Here is a 15,524-nt window from a genome sequence, read left to right as displayed (position 1 = left end):
CCTGGTCAGTGCTTTCCTCAGTCGATGGATAACCTATTCATATGCTAAGTTAACCCATTCCTGCTAGGGACCCACTATACCGGTTGACCATTATTGCCATCAATGCTCATGAAAAACAAAAAGAATACATTTTTCAAAAAGGCTGAGGTTTAAAGGAAACCTCCACTCTCTCAACAAATTGACGCATAAGCGTTGGAAATAGTGTCTTAATTCTAAATTTTTGTCTAAAACGTGTGTGTTAAACAAGTGTGTTAAATATTAGATATTATCGACAACTTTCGCTTTTAAATTTCCTGGGGGCAGCCATTTTGAATTTTATGACGTGCAATGGTTGCAGCTATTGTTATTCAGCAGAAGTTCTGTTTGTGTAAAACAATTGAGCAACCTTATTACGTCATGAAATCCAAGATGGCGGCACACGGGAAATTTAAAAGCGAAAATAGCCGATAATCAAATCATGTTTTTTCCGACACTGAAATATTATTTCCATGTTTTCCAATGAAATTTCAAAGAAAATTGTATTTTCAATAATGTAACGATAACAAGTTTCGAGACTGGAGGTTTCCTTTAAGGTAGTCAGTGGAGGACAACAGCATTTTGTTTGAAATCAAGCAGTTTCAGATGACTCTTTATTTCTGGACAATATGTCTGCATACATATTGATAAAAAGCGAAAAGTTATGTCTGCATGCATATGGATGAAACGTCCATATTGCATGAAAAGTGGAAAATTATGTCAAACATACTGATAAAAAAATGGAAAGATTGTCTGGACACATAATGGTGAAAATTTATTTTTCTTACATTATGATGAAGGGAAAAATTGTCTTTATACATACTGAGGATGAACTGTTGGGTGAGTGAGTAGCAGTTCTGTCAAATTATATTTCCAAAGGAATCTGTTCCTCCATGATCTGAGTGGGTCACAGTTTTACTACACAGATGGCTATGTGATAATTTTTGTACCATAATTTTGAACTTCGGTAAAACATTTTTGTTACACTGTTTGTAAAGGGTGATGTTAAAATTCAGGAAGACCTGACTCTCACAGTAGAGTGTGCTTGCAGGCTAATATCTGGGTAGGGTTGCACCAACACTATCACTTTTAATTATTTTAACCTTTGTTTTCTAGCTCCCCATCACCCCTTTATTGTTGTCGTTCTATTATGCATGCACAATCACAGTGGCAACAAGAACGTCACAAAGCAAGGTTTAATGAGAAACACAACATTAGTGTAAATGGGTCAAAAATTTTAGTTTACTTCTCTGCAAAACGACAACTCTAAATGACAAGAATCACAGACAGTCTCAAGGAGAACATGGACAGACGATCTTTTTGAATGTGAACATCTTTGCCACTAATTTCCGTGTATGTTCCTCTATATAAACTCGGCGCCATCGTACAAGTTGAACAGGGTTGGAATAATCACAATTGGAAGCAATCTAGTCGTTCCTATTTTCTTGTTTTTTTTTTTTTTGGCTGTATGATTGATTGATTGATTGATTGATTGATTGATTGATTGATTGATTGATGGATGGATGGATGGATGGATGGATGGACTGACTGATTGACTGACTGATTGATTGATTGATTGATTGATTGATTGATTGATTGATTGATTGATTGATTGATTGATGGACTTACCAACTGATTGATTGTCTGATTGAAGAACTGATCATGTAAGACTGGACTGCTGGCTGACTCATTGTATGACGGACTGACTAGCTAGCTTACTAGCTTACTGAATAACTGGTTTGCTAGCTGGCAAACTGACTTAATGTTGGCTTACTGGCTGACTAACTAGCTACCTAACCAATAGCTGACTGACTGTCTGAATGACAAAGTGTCAGTCAAGTATCGTTGCAGGATTAACTGATATGGTGCCGCCACATCGGTCAACTTCCAACCTATACTCTCAAACGACATGTCGACCGATACTCACGGAAGTATCGATTAAGTGTCAACCGAGTGTCGGTCAAGCATCAGTCAACACTCGACTGACATAATTTTTGGTAGATGTGTTAGTCGACATGCCGACCAAGGGAACCTATTGTACACATGATCCATCTGTTCTATACTAATAGTTTTGCTGTAGACTAATAATAATAGGTGCATTCTCAAATGTCTCTTGTATCATCACTTAATCAGAGAAATTTGAAATTTTTCCCTGTGAAAAGACGACTGAGAAATGAGGGAATACTTTCCATACTGACGCTGTCAGCTGCCAATTGTATCAAATTTCGTTAAACACAACAAAGGTCAGATCTTTGTAGTGCTATGGCACTGGTGTGAAATCTGTGCTGTCCTTTCTCAGAGGTTTTTGTTTCCCATAGCCTAAGTAATCAGAGTTCTCAGAATAAGACTCAACGTGATTATATTTGGCTTCCAGCTTGTAAAATTGAACCTCAGCACTGCAATAAATTGATATGTAGATTTATACCCACTCGCTTGGGGTAGCTTCCTGACGAAAAATGGGCGGGGGGAGGGGACGTACTCAACTATACGTCCCCATATTATTACTGAGTGGAGTCTGGGGCGAGGAAGAAAACAAGATGGCGGGAAGGTTTAGTTTGCACGTGGACTTCATACTTCAAGCTACAACGATAGTATTCGACTGCAGGGACACGGCTTTGGCTTCAAACAGTACTTTGGCCGATTTATAGACGTCTGATGTATTTAGTTAGATGCAAAAAGTCTTTTCACGGTGGAAGATAACCCCAGACGGCCTTATCCAAGTTTGCATCATTGAGGAATGGAAGGTAAACTTGAGCGTTTTTTTGACAGTTGTTTAGTTAGTAACAATGCCGCTAAAGAAATAATGTATAGACTACTTTCGAGAAGAATATCATGTAACTTCATATCCAGAAAGATTTTCTCACTTCCCCACACATGCACCAAACACGGTGAGCACCGATAAATAGAGTTGGTTGAGTCGACAAGAACAACAACAACAATCTTTATTTTCTTAATTTTTAACTATTTAACAAATCGACGGCAGTTTTCTATGGTCTATACTCTTATAGACCATAAAATGACGTCAAAAAATGTTCAAAACTCAAGTGGAACCACGAGCCGCAGGCGAGTGGTTTCACTGCCAAGTTTTGGACATTTTATGGCGTCGTTAAGTGCAATGAATTCATTAGTGCCTCAGGAACATGGTTTGATCCCGGCCCTAGAGAAGCTTTAAGGAAGCAAAACTTTGGCAAAAACACAGATGACGATAATAATCAAATTAATCATAAGAAGGGCCAAATTTACAGTTTAATTACATCCATTTTGAAATCACTGGTGATCCTTGGAATCTGATTGGTCCAAAATTTATTTATTCCCAAATTGCACCATTTCTTGCTCTAAATTGCATCCTTTCTTTAGCCCATCAAAATGGAAAGAAAGTAACACAAATAGAATATTAATATTGACAATGATACTCTGTGATTTCAAAATGGATGTAATTAAGTGGTAATTGAACTTCGTGTCGTGCAATTTTGGTCTGAAATCATACTTGTGATTTCAAATCAAACTCGCGCTGCGCGCTCGTTTGATTTTGAAATCACGCGTATGATTTCAGACCAAATTGCACTCCACTCAGTTCAATTACCAATATAAAGACAATCTCATCTTTGGTGCTCTGAGTGAAGACGTTCATGGTGTGAAAGATACATATCAGCCTCCGAAACATTGCAATAATGACAGGTCAAACAAATTCCGCAAGCAGTAATTGGAAACCAAGTCGCTCAAGATGAAAATTTTGTGGCAGAACACATTGTGTTAAGAAAGGCAAGTGTCATCCCAGACAAGAAGCTGAAAAGTACCACCAAGACACTACAAATGTGGAACAATAACAATATCTGACAAACTTTTTGACGAAATCAGAGTGGAAACCCGGAAGGACCAGTCACTGTGAACCCTGTCTGAATCTATCCTCGAAGGATGGCCGGAAGAGAAGAGAGACATCCCGTCCCTGACACCACCTTACTTCAGCATGCAAAACAAGCTAACCATCCAAAATGGCCTGATTTTCACGGGGAATGCAGTTGTCATTCACAGAAACCTTCCATCCAAACCCTCCATGTCTACAGAAATCAAACAGTACATCTCAGTGTGCGAAACATGTAGAAAGCTCAACATAACCTTACAAGCCAAAGAGACCCTGATGTCACATGAGGTCCGGTCCCTCCTCACCCTTGGCTGCTGAATGCCAAGGCAAGTACCACCATTCTCAAGCTGAAGAATCACTTCGCCTGTTGTGGCATTCCAGACCAAGTGATCAGTGACAATGGCCTTCAATTCAGTTCCACAGTGTTTACAGACCTAAGCTGAACATGGGATGTCGGACACCTGACTAGCAACCCGGGTCGTAGCAAGTCTAATGGCAAGGCAGAATCTAGTGTGAAGGCAGCCATGCACCTATTGAGGAAGTTGATACAAGCTGGAACAGACCCATACCTCATTGTCCTGGACTATAGAAACACACCCACCCAAGGAATGACAACTAGTGTGGCACAACAGCTGATGGGCAGAAGAACAAAAACACCTCTTCCCACAGCCCAAAGCCTGCTTTTGTCCAAGTACATGTACACCTGGAAAATGAGAAGAGAGAGCTGCAGCAGCACCAACAGGTCCAGGCAAAATACTATACCATACCAGAACAGCAAGGGACCTACCTAGCCTCCCAGAAGGAGATGTCATCAGAATGAAACCCTTCAAGCTAGGCAACAAGTCCTTGCCCAAAGCCCAGGTGACCACTAGGCTTGATGAGCAGTCTTTCACCATTGAAATAGAAAATGGAGCAGTCTGCCACAGAAACCACCAGCATCTGAGAAAGACCTCAGAACCGCCAACCCATCCAACCATTCCAAAACAACCAACAGACAGGAGCAGTATTTGCAACTCAAGTGAAGAGTCCACAAGGACCACGCCCCCAAGAAATTAATGCCTTTTTATTCCAAATATGGTGATTCATGGGGGTTTTGCAATAACAAAATATGTTTCCTCTCTTTTCCATATTTTTACCATTAAACTACTGTGTGGCCCACGTTTGATTCCTGGTGTTGGTGTCACGTGGGTTGAGTTTATTGTTGGTTCTCTTCCTTTCTAAGTGGTTTTTCTCTGTAAATATGGTTTTTCCACTTTCGTTAGAAACCAAATTCCAGTTTAACCTGGATAGTAACCCCAGTTACTGAATTAGTACTCCATACTAAATACTTGGGATCCTCCCACAGTCATTGATGTATGTGCCTTCTGTTTTGGGGATAATATCTCAACAGACACATTGCCTAGATGCGTTACAAGATCTCATGATGCCTTGTTCTGTCACATTCATGTATGTGAATCAACAAATTATGTTGCCAGTGTAATTTTTCCTTCAAAATAGTGTAAATAACCATATTTCAACTCTTAGTTTGCCAAGAATGAGTACAGTGACTCCGTCATTTTATTTCAAATCTGGAGCAAAATAAATAGCCTTAAGGTCAACAACTTGGTGAAATTTGGCAAAGATTATTATTGTATTGCAGCTTCTATTATTTTCTGTTGAATCTCTGAAAAGATAAAAGGTTAAATGTATGCTACTTCACCTTTCCTTTGCACATCATTGGTGGATTTTCATGGTGGGTTAGAAAAGACCCTTTCTTACAATACAATACAATACAATACAATACAATACAATATTTATTTTGCCATATACACAACATTTACAGATGGAAAAAAAAATGAAGGAAATTGATGAAAGAAAATAAATGGCGAGAAAACCTGAAAGAAACCCCGAGGCTTATAACAAGTCAGGCTTCCTCACTTAAAATAACTAATCTTATATTAGAATTACAACATGGACTTATGGTAATTAACTCTGAACGCGCACATGTACACACACACACACACACGAAGAATGGCAAATGGTGTGCAGGTAATATAAAACTGACATAAAAAATAAATGGACCTTTTTTAAAGAGCTCATTTAAGCAAGCAGTTTTAGATAGTGAGTGTTTAAACAACTTGAGTAAAGTGGGAACTGTTTTGTTTTTGTCTCGCAGAAAGAGATGGCAGACTGAACTGACAGTTAGTAAGAGATAAATACCGAGAACGGAGGTATTAATCCATATACATCCCGAGGGCCGTAGGCCCGAGGGATGTATATGGATTAATACCAACGTTCGAGGTATTTATCTGACTTATTTCATGAAATTATTCCTTTGTTCAAGGGGACAAACGCCGGCTAATTAGTATCGTCACACTTAGGTGAGAAACGGAGAACAATAGAAGCAACCTGATGTGTGCGTTTCTCGCAGTACTGCTAATGTAAATGAGGGATTTATACAGTAATTATGAGGGATTTATCTGTATAAATCCCTCGTTTCAGTTAGTTTAATATTCATGAAGTATGTAAGTTAAATAAAGGATGTTGAATAACAAAAGAAAATGTGTGATTCATGAAATAACACTGGTTAAGCACTTCAGGAGACAATAGAGACTTGGATAGATTAGTGGACAGCAAACCTTGAACAGATGATAGTAAAGTGTTTTTAATTAGTGGACAGTGGAGAGACTGGACAACAGAGATGATAAGCTGAATGAAGATTTACAAATGGAACAGGACTACAATGGGTGATAGAGAGGCTGGACTGGAGGAAAGCATCACAAACAGCAAGGTTAGGGTTCATTAGGTTCATGACTGGTGCACTGTCACAGAGAGTTCTCTGTGTTTTGGTTGAAATTGCTCAAATATTTGACAAGAAACCTTTTCTCTCTAACATCAAATTGCTCTCAGAGAACTGAGAAGAAAATATTTAGTGATTTCTCCTACAATATTATTAGTTTTATAGCAATTTCTCCAAAATACATGGGACAAACTTGACAAAAATTAGACAATTTTTTCAAGTTGCAATCCACGTCAATCCTGGCCATCCACAGCCAAGGACAGTGACTATATTCTGTGCAGTAGTAGGGTTATTGTTAACAAAACTGATCCCAGTCAAGTTTCAAGTCAAGTTTATTGTGTAGATACGCTAAGTCCAGGGGGGCACTCCAGATTTCAAGTGACAGGAATGATCAAAGGATTTTTTTGGGTTTGACATTTTCGATTCCGCGATATTTTTGGGTGGGAAAATTTGGCAAGAATTTTTTTTTTGGTAGCTTGATTTAAGTAGGGATTTTTTTGGGTTCAAAACAATCTGAAGATTTGTGGTAGTGCCTGCGTATCCCAGCCGCATATTACTATTATTTTTTTAAATTTTTTTTAACAATTTGTAAGTAACTTAGTAGAGTTGTCATTCTGCATAATGTTATTGTTGAAACAGGAGATGTTCTTGGGTGTCTCAAGTGTTGTTAGAATGACTACAATTTTTGGTCCAGGGATTTTTTTGGGTTTTAATTTTTGCCCCCATTTGATCATCCCATCACTTGAAATCTGGAGCACCCCCCCCCCCCCCCCTGGGATGCTAAGCTTTAGTGACACAAGGCACAAGTTACATGTAGTTTTCAGGTATTACACACAAAAATTAATTTAAAAGAACTAAACATCGTGGCCATATTCAAGTAACTAGAATAATAAAGTGTAAAATCTATTCACATAGGAATAAAAAATCACAAATGAGTAAATTTCACGAGATGAGATAAAAGCTATTATAATAATAATGGCTGTCCTTCGTTGCCGAAGATGACTGTCTTGTGTTTGAGTTGAGGCCTATCTCAAACAGGCTCTCATGTGGGCGGTCAGACCCGCTCAGGATCTGCAGTAACCTTGACAATTGTTGCAGTGAAAAATGCTTAGAGTGGCTGCCGATAAAAGCTTTAATATTGTTTGTACCATGTGATGGACAGGTATAAAGTTGTTGATCATAGTAAACCTGACAAGTCCAATTTTCTAATGCTATTTTTAAAAACCTTAAAAGATTGAATTCTTCTGTATGAGTCGGGTATCAAATTCCAGAGTTTTGGTGCTGTAAACCTCCGCTATTTTAGGCGGTAAGTTGAAGTGTTGGCCTTTGAATAAGTTCTGAATCTGATTTAAAAAAATGAACAAAAATTTAGAAATCTAGTATTTTTGGCCAAGTTTTTCATGTTATGAGCTTTTCAAAGCAACATTGCATTAGAAATCGTTTTGTGTAGCGTCACCTACAAGCTAGAACACACACAGTAACACTGTAAACTGAGTTTGGTTATGTGCATACCAAAGTTTGTAATCAAGTGTCTGATGCATTCAATAATTGCATCCTTGTTAAGCAAAAAGTAAATGGCATCTGATCCAAGAGACGAGATATTTTTTAATGTTTTCGTCACGGAAGCAAAAGAGTTTGAACCTAAAGTGATTAAACTTAAACTTTCTTATCGCAGATTTTGCTTATTTTTCAGGACACTTTGAGCCTTGACAACACAAGCATGGGAGCAAGAGCAAGTCAAGCCCTTTCTTCGTCCAGGTAGAACTGTTATTAAGTACTTTCCAAAAGCTGATTAAGATCGTATTTTATTTCCTTTGGTGAATTTTCTGTAAACGTGAAGGCGCACTATATCAAAGGGCCAGGATTAGCATTTAGGTCATCACATGGATTTTTAATTGTTCGTAATAAATTTTAATCCTTCAGTAAGCCACATTATATTTAAAAGCAATAATTTATTGTGTTTTAAAATGCATTAATTTTTTGTACAGTGACTTTATATATAGCAGACAAATTCTTGCCAAGTAGGCCGTGAGCAAACCTCTGCATGTCAGTGTGGCCACCGGATTCAAATTTTCTGACAGTTGTAGGCTACTTGACATCATTTAGAAAAAGTTTTATTTCAAATTTAAGTGTGCAGTCGTGTTTGATGAAAGAAATTGCCATAAGTTGTACTCATAGACTATATTCAGTTAATCTACTTTTATATACAACTAGAACATTTTCAAGTGACATTTCAAAATGAAGTTCGTGACTAAATCAGTGCCAATATATTTTGACTTGCTCATTATCAAAAATAAACCAGTAAAAGTTTCCCATCATACAAGAAATCATTTTGTTACCAATTTGTCATAATTTATTGAAAAATGTTAGGACTGAAAAAATTTTTGAGTAGCCTTAAGAAAACTTTGGAAAGTCTTTGGAAATTTTTGGGCAGTATTTACAAACTCTTTTGGTAGTATTTTTTTAGATTTCTTCAGAGAGGGGGAGTATTTTTTCAGTGATATGATTAATATGGCCTTGATAATTTACTACATTACAGTGAGTGTGCCACTACTGCACAAACAAGTCTCATTGGGAAACTTTCTCCATTGTTCAAAGAGTTTTTCAAGAAAACTCTTTCCAGGGGAGAAGTCCATATCCAGATTTTGTGCATAAACTGAAAAATTGTTTTTGAAAAAGAAGTAATCGTTTTCATATTACATAAATTATCCAATCAACCAAACAACAAAAAGACTAAAAGGCATTTAAAATGAGCGCGATAAATCTTAAAATAATAACATAACTTTATAAAGGACTCCAAGCTCCAGGCAATTTTCAGTTGTTTTTAAGATTCCAGGGTATCATTGGAAAGCTTCAGAAGTGCTTGGGGTTTTAAATCTTCAGTGGACATTAGCCGTTTAGAAAACTATGTAGGTTTCTGTCAGTCTTCAGCAAAAAAAAAAGAAAAGAAACAACAACAATTCAGAAGTGCTTGGACCATCTTTAAAAGATACCAGGTCATTTCTAGAAGTTTTATGGTGGCTTTTGGTATGCTTTTATGGAGGCCTCTGGTTGCCTTTGTATTTGCATTGTTGAGCAGTTCAAGCTTGTCATGCTAATCATGTCGATCGTTACATTGAACTGACACATTGCTTCTCAAGGATCAATTTAGTTTTTATTTTAACTGTGGTTTCATCAGACTTGGTATTTACCCATTTTTCCAGTAGAGTGGAAATTATCTCCGTGTTGGATTACATACAGCTATTTCATTTAACACTGTCAGATTTTCAAACCTTAAAGTTTATGCGACAAGACAAGTGTCTGTGATTTAATTTCCATAGGGATGGGCTATGGCTGGGTTTGGTAAATTTTATCACTAAATTACCTACATCACCCTGCAGTCTCATTGTGGGTGTTTTCCGGCAACATTAATAATTTTTAGTGTTAATTTTACTTCATTTTAATCATGCTTCCTAGTAAACAGTAGTCTACTAAGTTGTGGCTTTCTTTGATTCTGATAATTTTGTTTTGAAATCTCTATTGAAACACAAATTCTCTGTTTCCCACTTTGCACTAAACAGTGTAATGCAATCAAAAACTTTACAAAATTTGCAGGGGAATCTTTTACTTTGATTAATTTGATTACTGCCATATGTTCTATTTACTAGATAAATTTCTTGGTGTTACAAAGGTTCTCTGAAAGTTTTTTCTTAAAATCCTGAGGGATTTAATTATTTATTTCTTTTACTTATTTTTTTTTTTTTTTGCCTCAGATTATTAGAGAAGAGTAAGGCAACAGCTCATGGCTTTTTATTCCTGGTTTTGTACTACCAAAAAAATCTGTTTAAAATAGTTTATTATGATACTAATGAGCTTGCTTTCCTACTTAAACATTGGGTTCTTTTTTCATTTCAAATTTCAGGCGGCACACTCACACAAATCTAGCCAAACTTGTCCCTGCTGGGTTGCGGAAGCTCTGCCTCGGAGAAGGTGTGTTTCTGATGTCCTCTGAGACATTCCATGTGAGAAATCCTGGGAAACTTTGTCTGATCCTGTAATTCTTGCTGGGGGCACTTGGGCACTTGCAAGATTTGGCAGTTTCTTCTCAAGCAGGGAGGACAGCGTCAAGGAAGGTGAGAGTTTGCTTTTCATGTATTTAGGATTTCATTCAGTATGTATCAATACCACACCAGACCTTTCCAAAACACAACTGGATCCATTAAGTTTCTTGTCTGTAAACAATATATCTGGGAATGTTCCACTGTCAAAGATGTAAAATGGGTGCAGAAAATAATAATTATTGACTCGACCGGATTTCCACATATGGCTTCAAATTGAACTGATAGTCACCAAGGGTATCTCTGATGACTGGTGAGTGGTTAGAGGGACACTGTCACGGAGATTTCTCTGTGTTTTGGTCTAAACTACTCAAATATGTGATAAGATACCTTTTGACAATGATGTATTGTTCAGTAAGTGACACAGGCATACTCAGAAAAATATCTGTGTGCTCCTGTTAGGAGTCAAACTAAGACCTTCCGATTACTAGTTCGGATGCTTTAACACTAAGCTACAGGAGACTCGTGGGAGTTAAAGCCATTAAACTAGGTTCCTTAGCTCCCACGAGTAACCTGTAGCTCAGTGGTAAAGCATAGAAACTAGTATTCAGGTCTTAGGTTCGACTCCTGATAGGAGCACTCGGATTTTTTTCCGAGTATGCCTGTTTCACTTACTGAATAATACATCATTCTCATTTATTCACCAGCCTTAAAATATTTTGACATCTCTAACATCAACATCAGAGCACCAAGAAGAAAATATTAAAGTGATTTTTCCTGTAAAGAACACACTATATTTAGTTTTATAGAGAAACTCCAAAATACATGGGACAAAAATTAGTTTGTTTCTTTTTCAATTTGCAATCCATTTCAATCGTGGCCATCCACAGCCAAAGACAATTTAAACTATACTCTGTGCAGTGGTAGGGTTTTTCTTAAAAAAACTGAGCCATTTAATGTTTCCAATGATACAAATATGTTTCTTGACCATCCAGAGTAACGCAACGAGATGATTACAAATAGGTGACGCTGCCACTTTGGGTTTCTCTTATTTCAAATAATCCATTAGTCCAAATTAGAAGTAATACAATCATCAAACACGAGAAAGAGTGTTTCGTCCATTTTCCAAACACCTAGAAGTGGGTTGAAAAAAACGAGGTGCAGCTTAGTTTTTCTTAACCATCTTTGAGGTGTTTAGATGTCAGATGAAAAACTGTATTGAGTGTTAGCTTTGCAACTATTAATAATTTTTGGAGCAATTCACTGCAAAAGTTCACCAAATTTTATGTAAAATTTCAAACTCAAGGAAGAGAGTTTCGTTGAAATCAGACGAGACTAAGTTCCGAATCTGATTTTAAAAAATAACCAAAAATAAAATCTAAGAACTTTTTTCCTTTTGCCAGATTATTTGGTGTTATTAGCTTTTCAGCGCAACATTGTTGCGTTAGAAATCGTGTTGTGTAGCATCACCTCGACAAGCTTGGACACACGGAATAACAATGCGAACAATTTTCAAATGCAGTTTGGCTGTGTTCATAGCAAAGTTTGTAATAAACCTGGTGTCTGATGGATTCAATTGCATCCTTGTTTAGCAAAACGTAAATGGAGACGAGACGAGTTATTTTTTAATATTTTCGTCCCGAAAGCAAAAGGTTTTGAGCCTTAATTGATTGTCCTTGTAGATTGAACCGATATAAACAAAGGTGTGACGAAATTTAAATTTCTAATTGCAGATTTTGCTTATTTTTCAGGACGCTTTCAAGTTGACAAGCCTTGACAACACAAGCATGGGAACAACAGCAAGTCAAGCACTTTTTAGTCAAGGTAGAACATAGCTATTTAGTATTTTTCTAAAGCCAACTAAGATCGTATACTGTTTCCTTCGGTGAATTTTTTGTAAACACGAAGGCGCACTACATCAAAGGGCCTCGATTAGCATTTAGGATTTCACGTGAATCGTTTTATTGTTTTCAAGAAATTTTGATCCTTTGGCAAGCCATATTGTTTATAAATTTGGCAGAGACATTTTCAGTTTTGGTGAGCTTCTCTATAAAATGTGCTTGATTTTTGACGTGGTTAAAAGCAAATTTGTTTAATTTTCATTTGTACAATGACTTGATATATAGAAGACAAATTCATGCCAAATAGGCCTTGTACAAACCTCTGCATGTCAGTGGCAACTGGATTCGAATTTTCTCACAGTTGTAGGCTAAATTAAGTCATTTAGAAAAAGTTTGATTTCAAATTTGACTCTGCAGTTGCGTCTGATGGAAGTAATCTTCGCAAGTTGTACTCATAGGCGATTTTATTCAGTTGATACACTTTTCTATTTACAACTATAACATTTTCAAGTGAAATTTCAAAATGAAGTTTTCGACTAAATCATCGCCGATATATCTCGACTTGTTCGTTACAACAAACAAACCAAAACAGAGTTTTCATGGAAAGCCCTAGTTTGTAGTGCGTCTTCGTCTTCAAGTTGCATTTAGGATGTTTAGAAAACTAAAATTTTCCTTCGAATCAATGGTAAATTTTGTTTGGCAAAATAAGCTAGTCTTTGAATGGAAATTTTCTGCAAAATTTAAGATGCCACAATCGTTCATGGTTTGATTAAATTTTATTGACTATTTTGATTTTTGGCTCTCGTTTGTTGTTGTAGTAAGCGGCTGTTCAATTTTGTCAAATTTTCCCGCCAAAAGACTTAGAAAAAATACGGGCGCCCAAAATACGCATGCGCCGTTTTTTTAAAAATTTTTTTCTCTTGTTAACATCTGTTTGAAAATTTTAAATTTTCCCGCCAAAAGACTTGGAAAAAATACGGGCGCCCAAAATACGCACGCGCCGTTTTTTTTTTAATTTTTCAAGCTTAATTTAATATTTGCATTGAATTATTATTTTATTATTCATTATAAGTAAGCTTAATAATAACATTAGGAATTCAACAATAAAAGTTCAAACAATTGTTTCAGTTTCATTGTGTTCTTTATTTTCTTTGTCTTACAATAAATGTTTTTAATTAGTTAAGTAAAACCATTTAATTAATTAAAAGGTGTGATAAAATTTTTCTTCCTATATATACTAAGTCTTTTGGCGGGAAAATTTGGTAAAATTTGCACAGCGTTTCCCCTGGCAACAAATTTGGCAAAAAAATCAACGGGGAACTCTGAAAATTTTTCGCTGGCAAAAAATTTCAAAGAGTTCCCTTACAAATTTTAACCCGCCAAAAAACAATGACCTTGTTCAACCAGCAAAATGGCCGTTTATATACTAGAGGACGCATTATCCGTCTGGACGAACTTGGGGAAACATTTGTTGTTCATCTGGTTATGCGTCTCTAGTATAAAGACGGGCACAAGACGCATTATGAGTCAGGACGAACTGTCTTCCGTTGTTCGTCTTAACGCACAACGGAAGATAGTTCGTCCAAACGCAGAATGCCTCTTGTGTCCGTCTTTATACTAGAGATGCATAACCAGACGAACAACAAATGTTTGCCAAGTTACTCCAGACGGATAATGCGTCCTCTAGTATATAAACGGCCATTACTTCACTAACGTACAGTGTTACACAGGTCAAGGCAAATAAAGTGAAAGCGTCTACAAACGATACAATCAATTGCGTTTTTATAAACTAAATTTGAAAGCTATTCTGATTGGCGAGAAGCAAAACAATTCGTCCTAACTAATGTTTTATTCTTCGTCTCTAGGTTTCGTTTATTTTTTTGTGATCGATAAAAACAATATCCATTGGTAATCGCTAAATTCATTCCTTGTCTAGTTCTAACACTTTTTGGTCAAAATATTATAAAATGATATTTCGTTTTGGCAACTAAACTTTAGTTCTGTCTATTTAATTTTTACTTATCGAGAAAATAGATACGTTGCTTGTAAAATTTGATGTTTGATCTGTTGCTCTGGAAATCTGCTTTTCAGCTATCGGTCAAAAGATTTGTTGGTCATTGCTAAATCCATTCAGTTGTTCAAGTCAAATTTCAATACTGTTGCTCCAAATTGATTCTTAATTTCATTTGTAGGCAATTCCTGTTTGGCGTCGTTTTTTCTATCGTTTCGTTTCTTTGCTAATCCTTATGGAAAATTAATAAATTGAGCTTTCACTCGTTTGCCTTGTCCAGTGTAACACTATTGTAGTTAAACAAGGTCATAAACCTCAAGTACATTACTAGTTAAACTAATGTCTGGTTGAGATAATGCAAACAATTCAAACCTGAAAGTAACAACTTGACGGTGAGAACTAATCAAGTTCACACATTTTTTGTTCAAGATAGAAGAGTTTGTACATCTAGAATTTGTTGTTTATTTCGTAGACTTTCGAAATAGTAACAACTCAGAAATATCGATCGTTTGGAAAATCAAGAAGAACTTTGTATGCAATCGAAAAGTTCGTCATTTTATTGTGGAAAGTTTTCATTTCACCCACATAATTTCTCATTTTGTTTGAAGTTATTTTTAATTTAGTATTCATTCTACTTCAAAGTGTGAATTTCAGGGGACGAAAATTATCTATGGAATTTTGAATAAATTGCTTGCCATATCAACAGATATTCCAAGGGACAACTTCTGTACGAATTCACAGAAACGTTGTAAAGAAATAAAAATTTCACCACGCTGCCAGAACATCGCTGGTATGAACTCAATTTGATATGTTTGAAAGCATTTCTGGAGTATAGAATCTCGTGCCACTTCCTTTAAAAAACATTTTGACATCTCAAAATTTCCATAAATAAAAGTAGCGAATATTCAAATGGCCGAAAACAAGCTTTTAAAAATTGACTTGATAATTAATCAGTAGCGCCTTTTGACTTTCCCAGAGG

At 36.4% G+C, this 15,524-nt stretch overlaps 1 long non-coding RNA gene across 1 annotated transcript; it reads left to right on the top strand.

Annotated features, from left to right (window-relative positions):
* The first annotated feature begins 6,443 nt into the window (after nt 1-6,443).
* On the top strand, nt 6,444-14,937 carry LOC146449512 (uncharacterized). The gene is made up of 3 exons (XR_014860605.1): nt 6,444-6,647; nt 10,558-10,768; nt 12,445-14,937. It is a non-coding gene; the product is annotated as an uncharacterized LOC146449512 (long non-coding RNA).
* Nucleotides 14,938-15,524: the final 587 nt, after the last annotated feature.

The sequence above is a fragment of the Pavona decussata genome, unplaced genomic scaffold, assembly GCF_977016875.1.
Source record: "Pavona decussata unplaced genomic scaffold, jaPavDecu1.1 SCAFFOLD_602, whole genome shotgun sequence".
Classification (NCBI taxonomy): Eukaryota; Metazoa; Cnidaria; class Anthozoa; order Scleractinia; family Agariciidae; genus Pavona; species Pavona decussata.
This window is presented reverse-complemented; position numbering and strand designations above follow the sequence as displayed.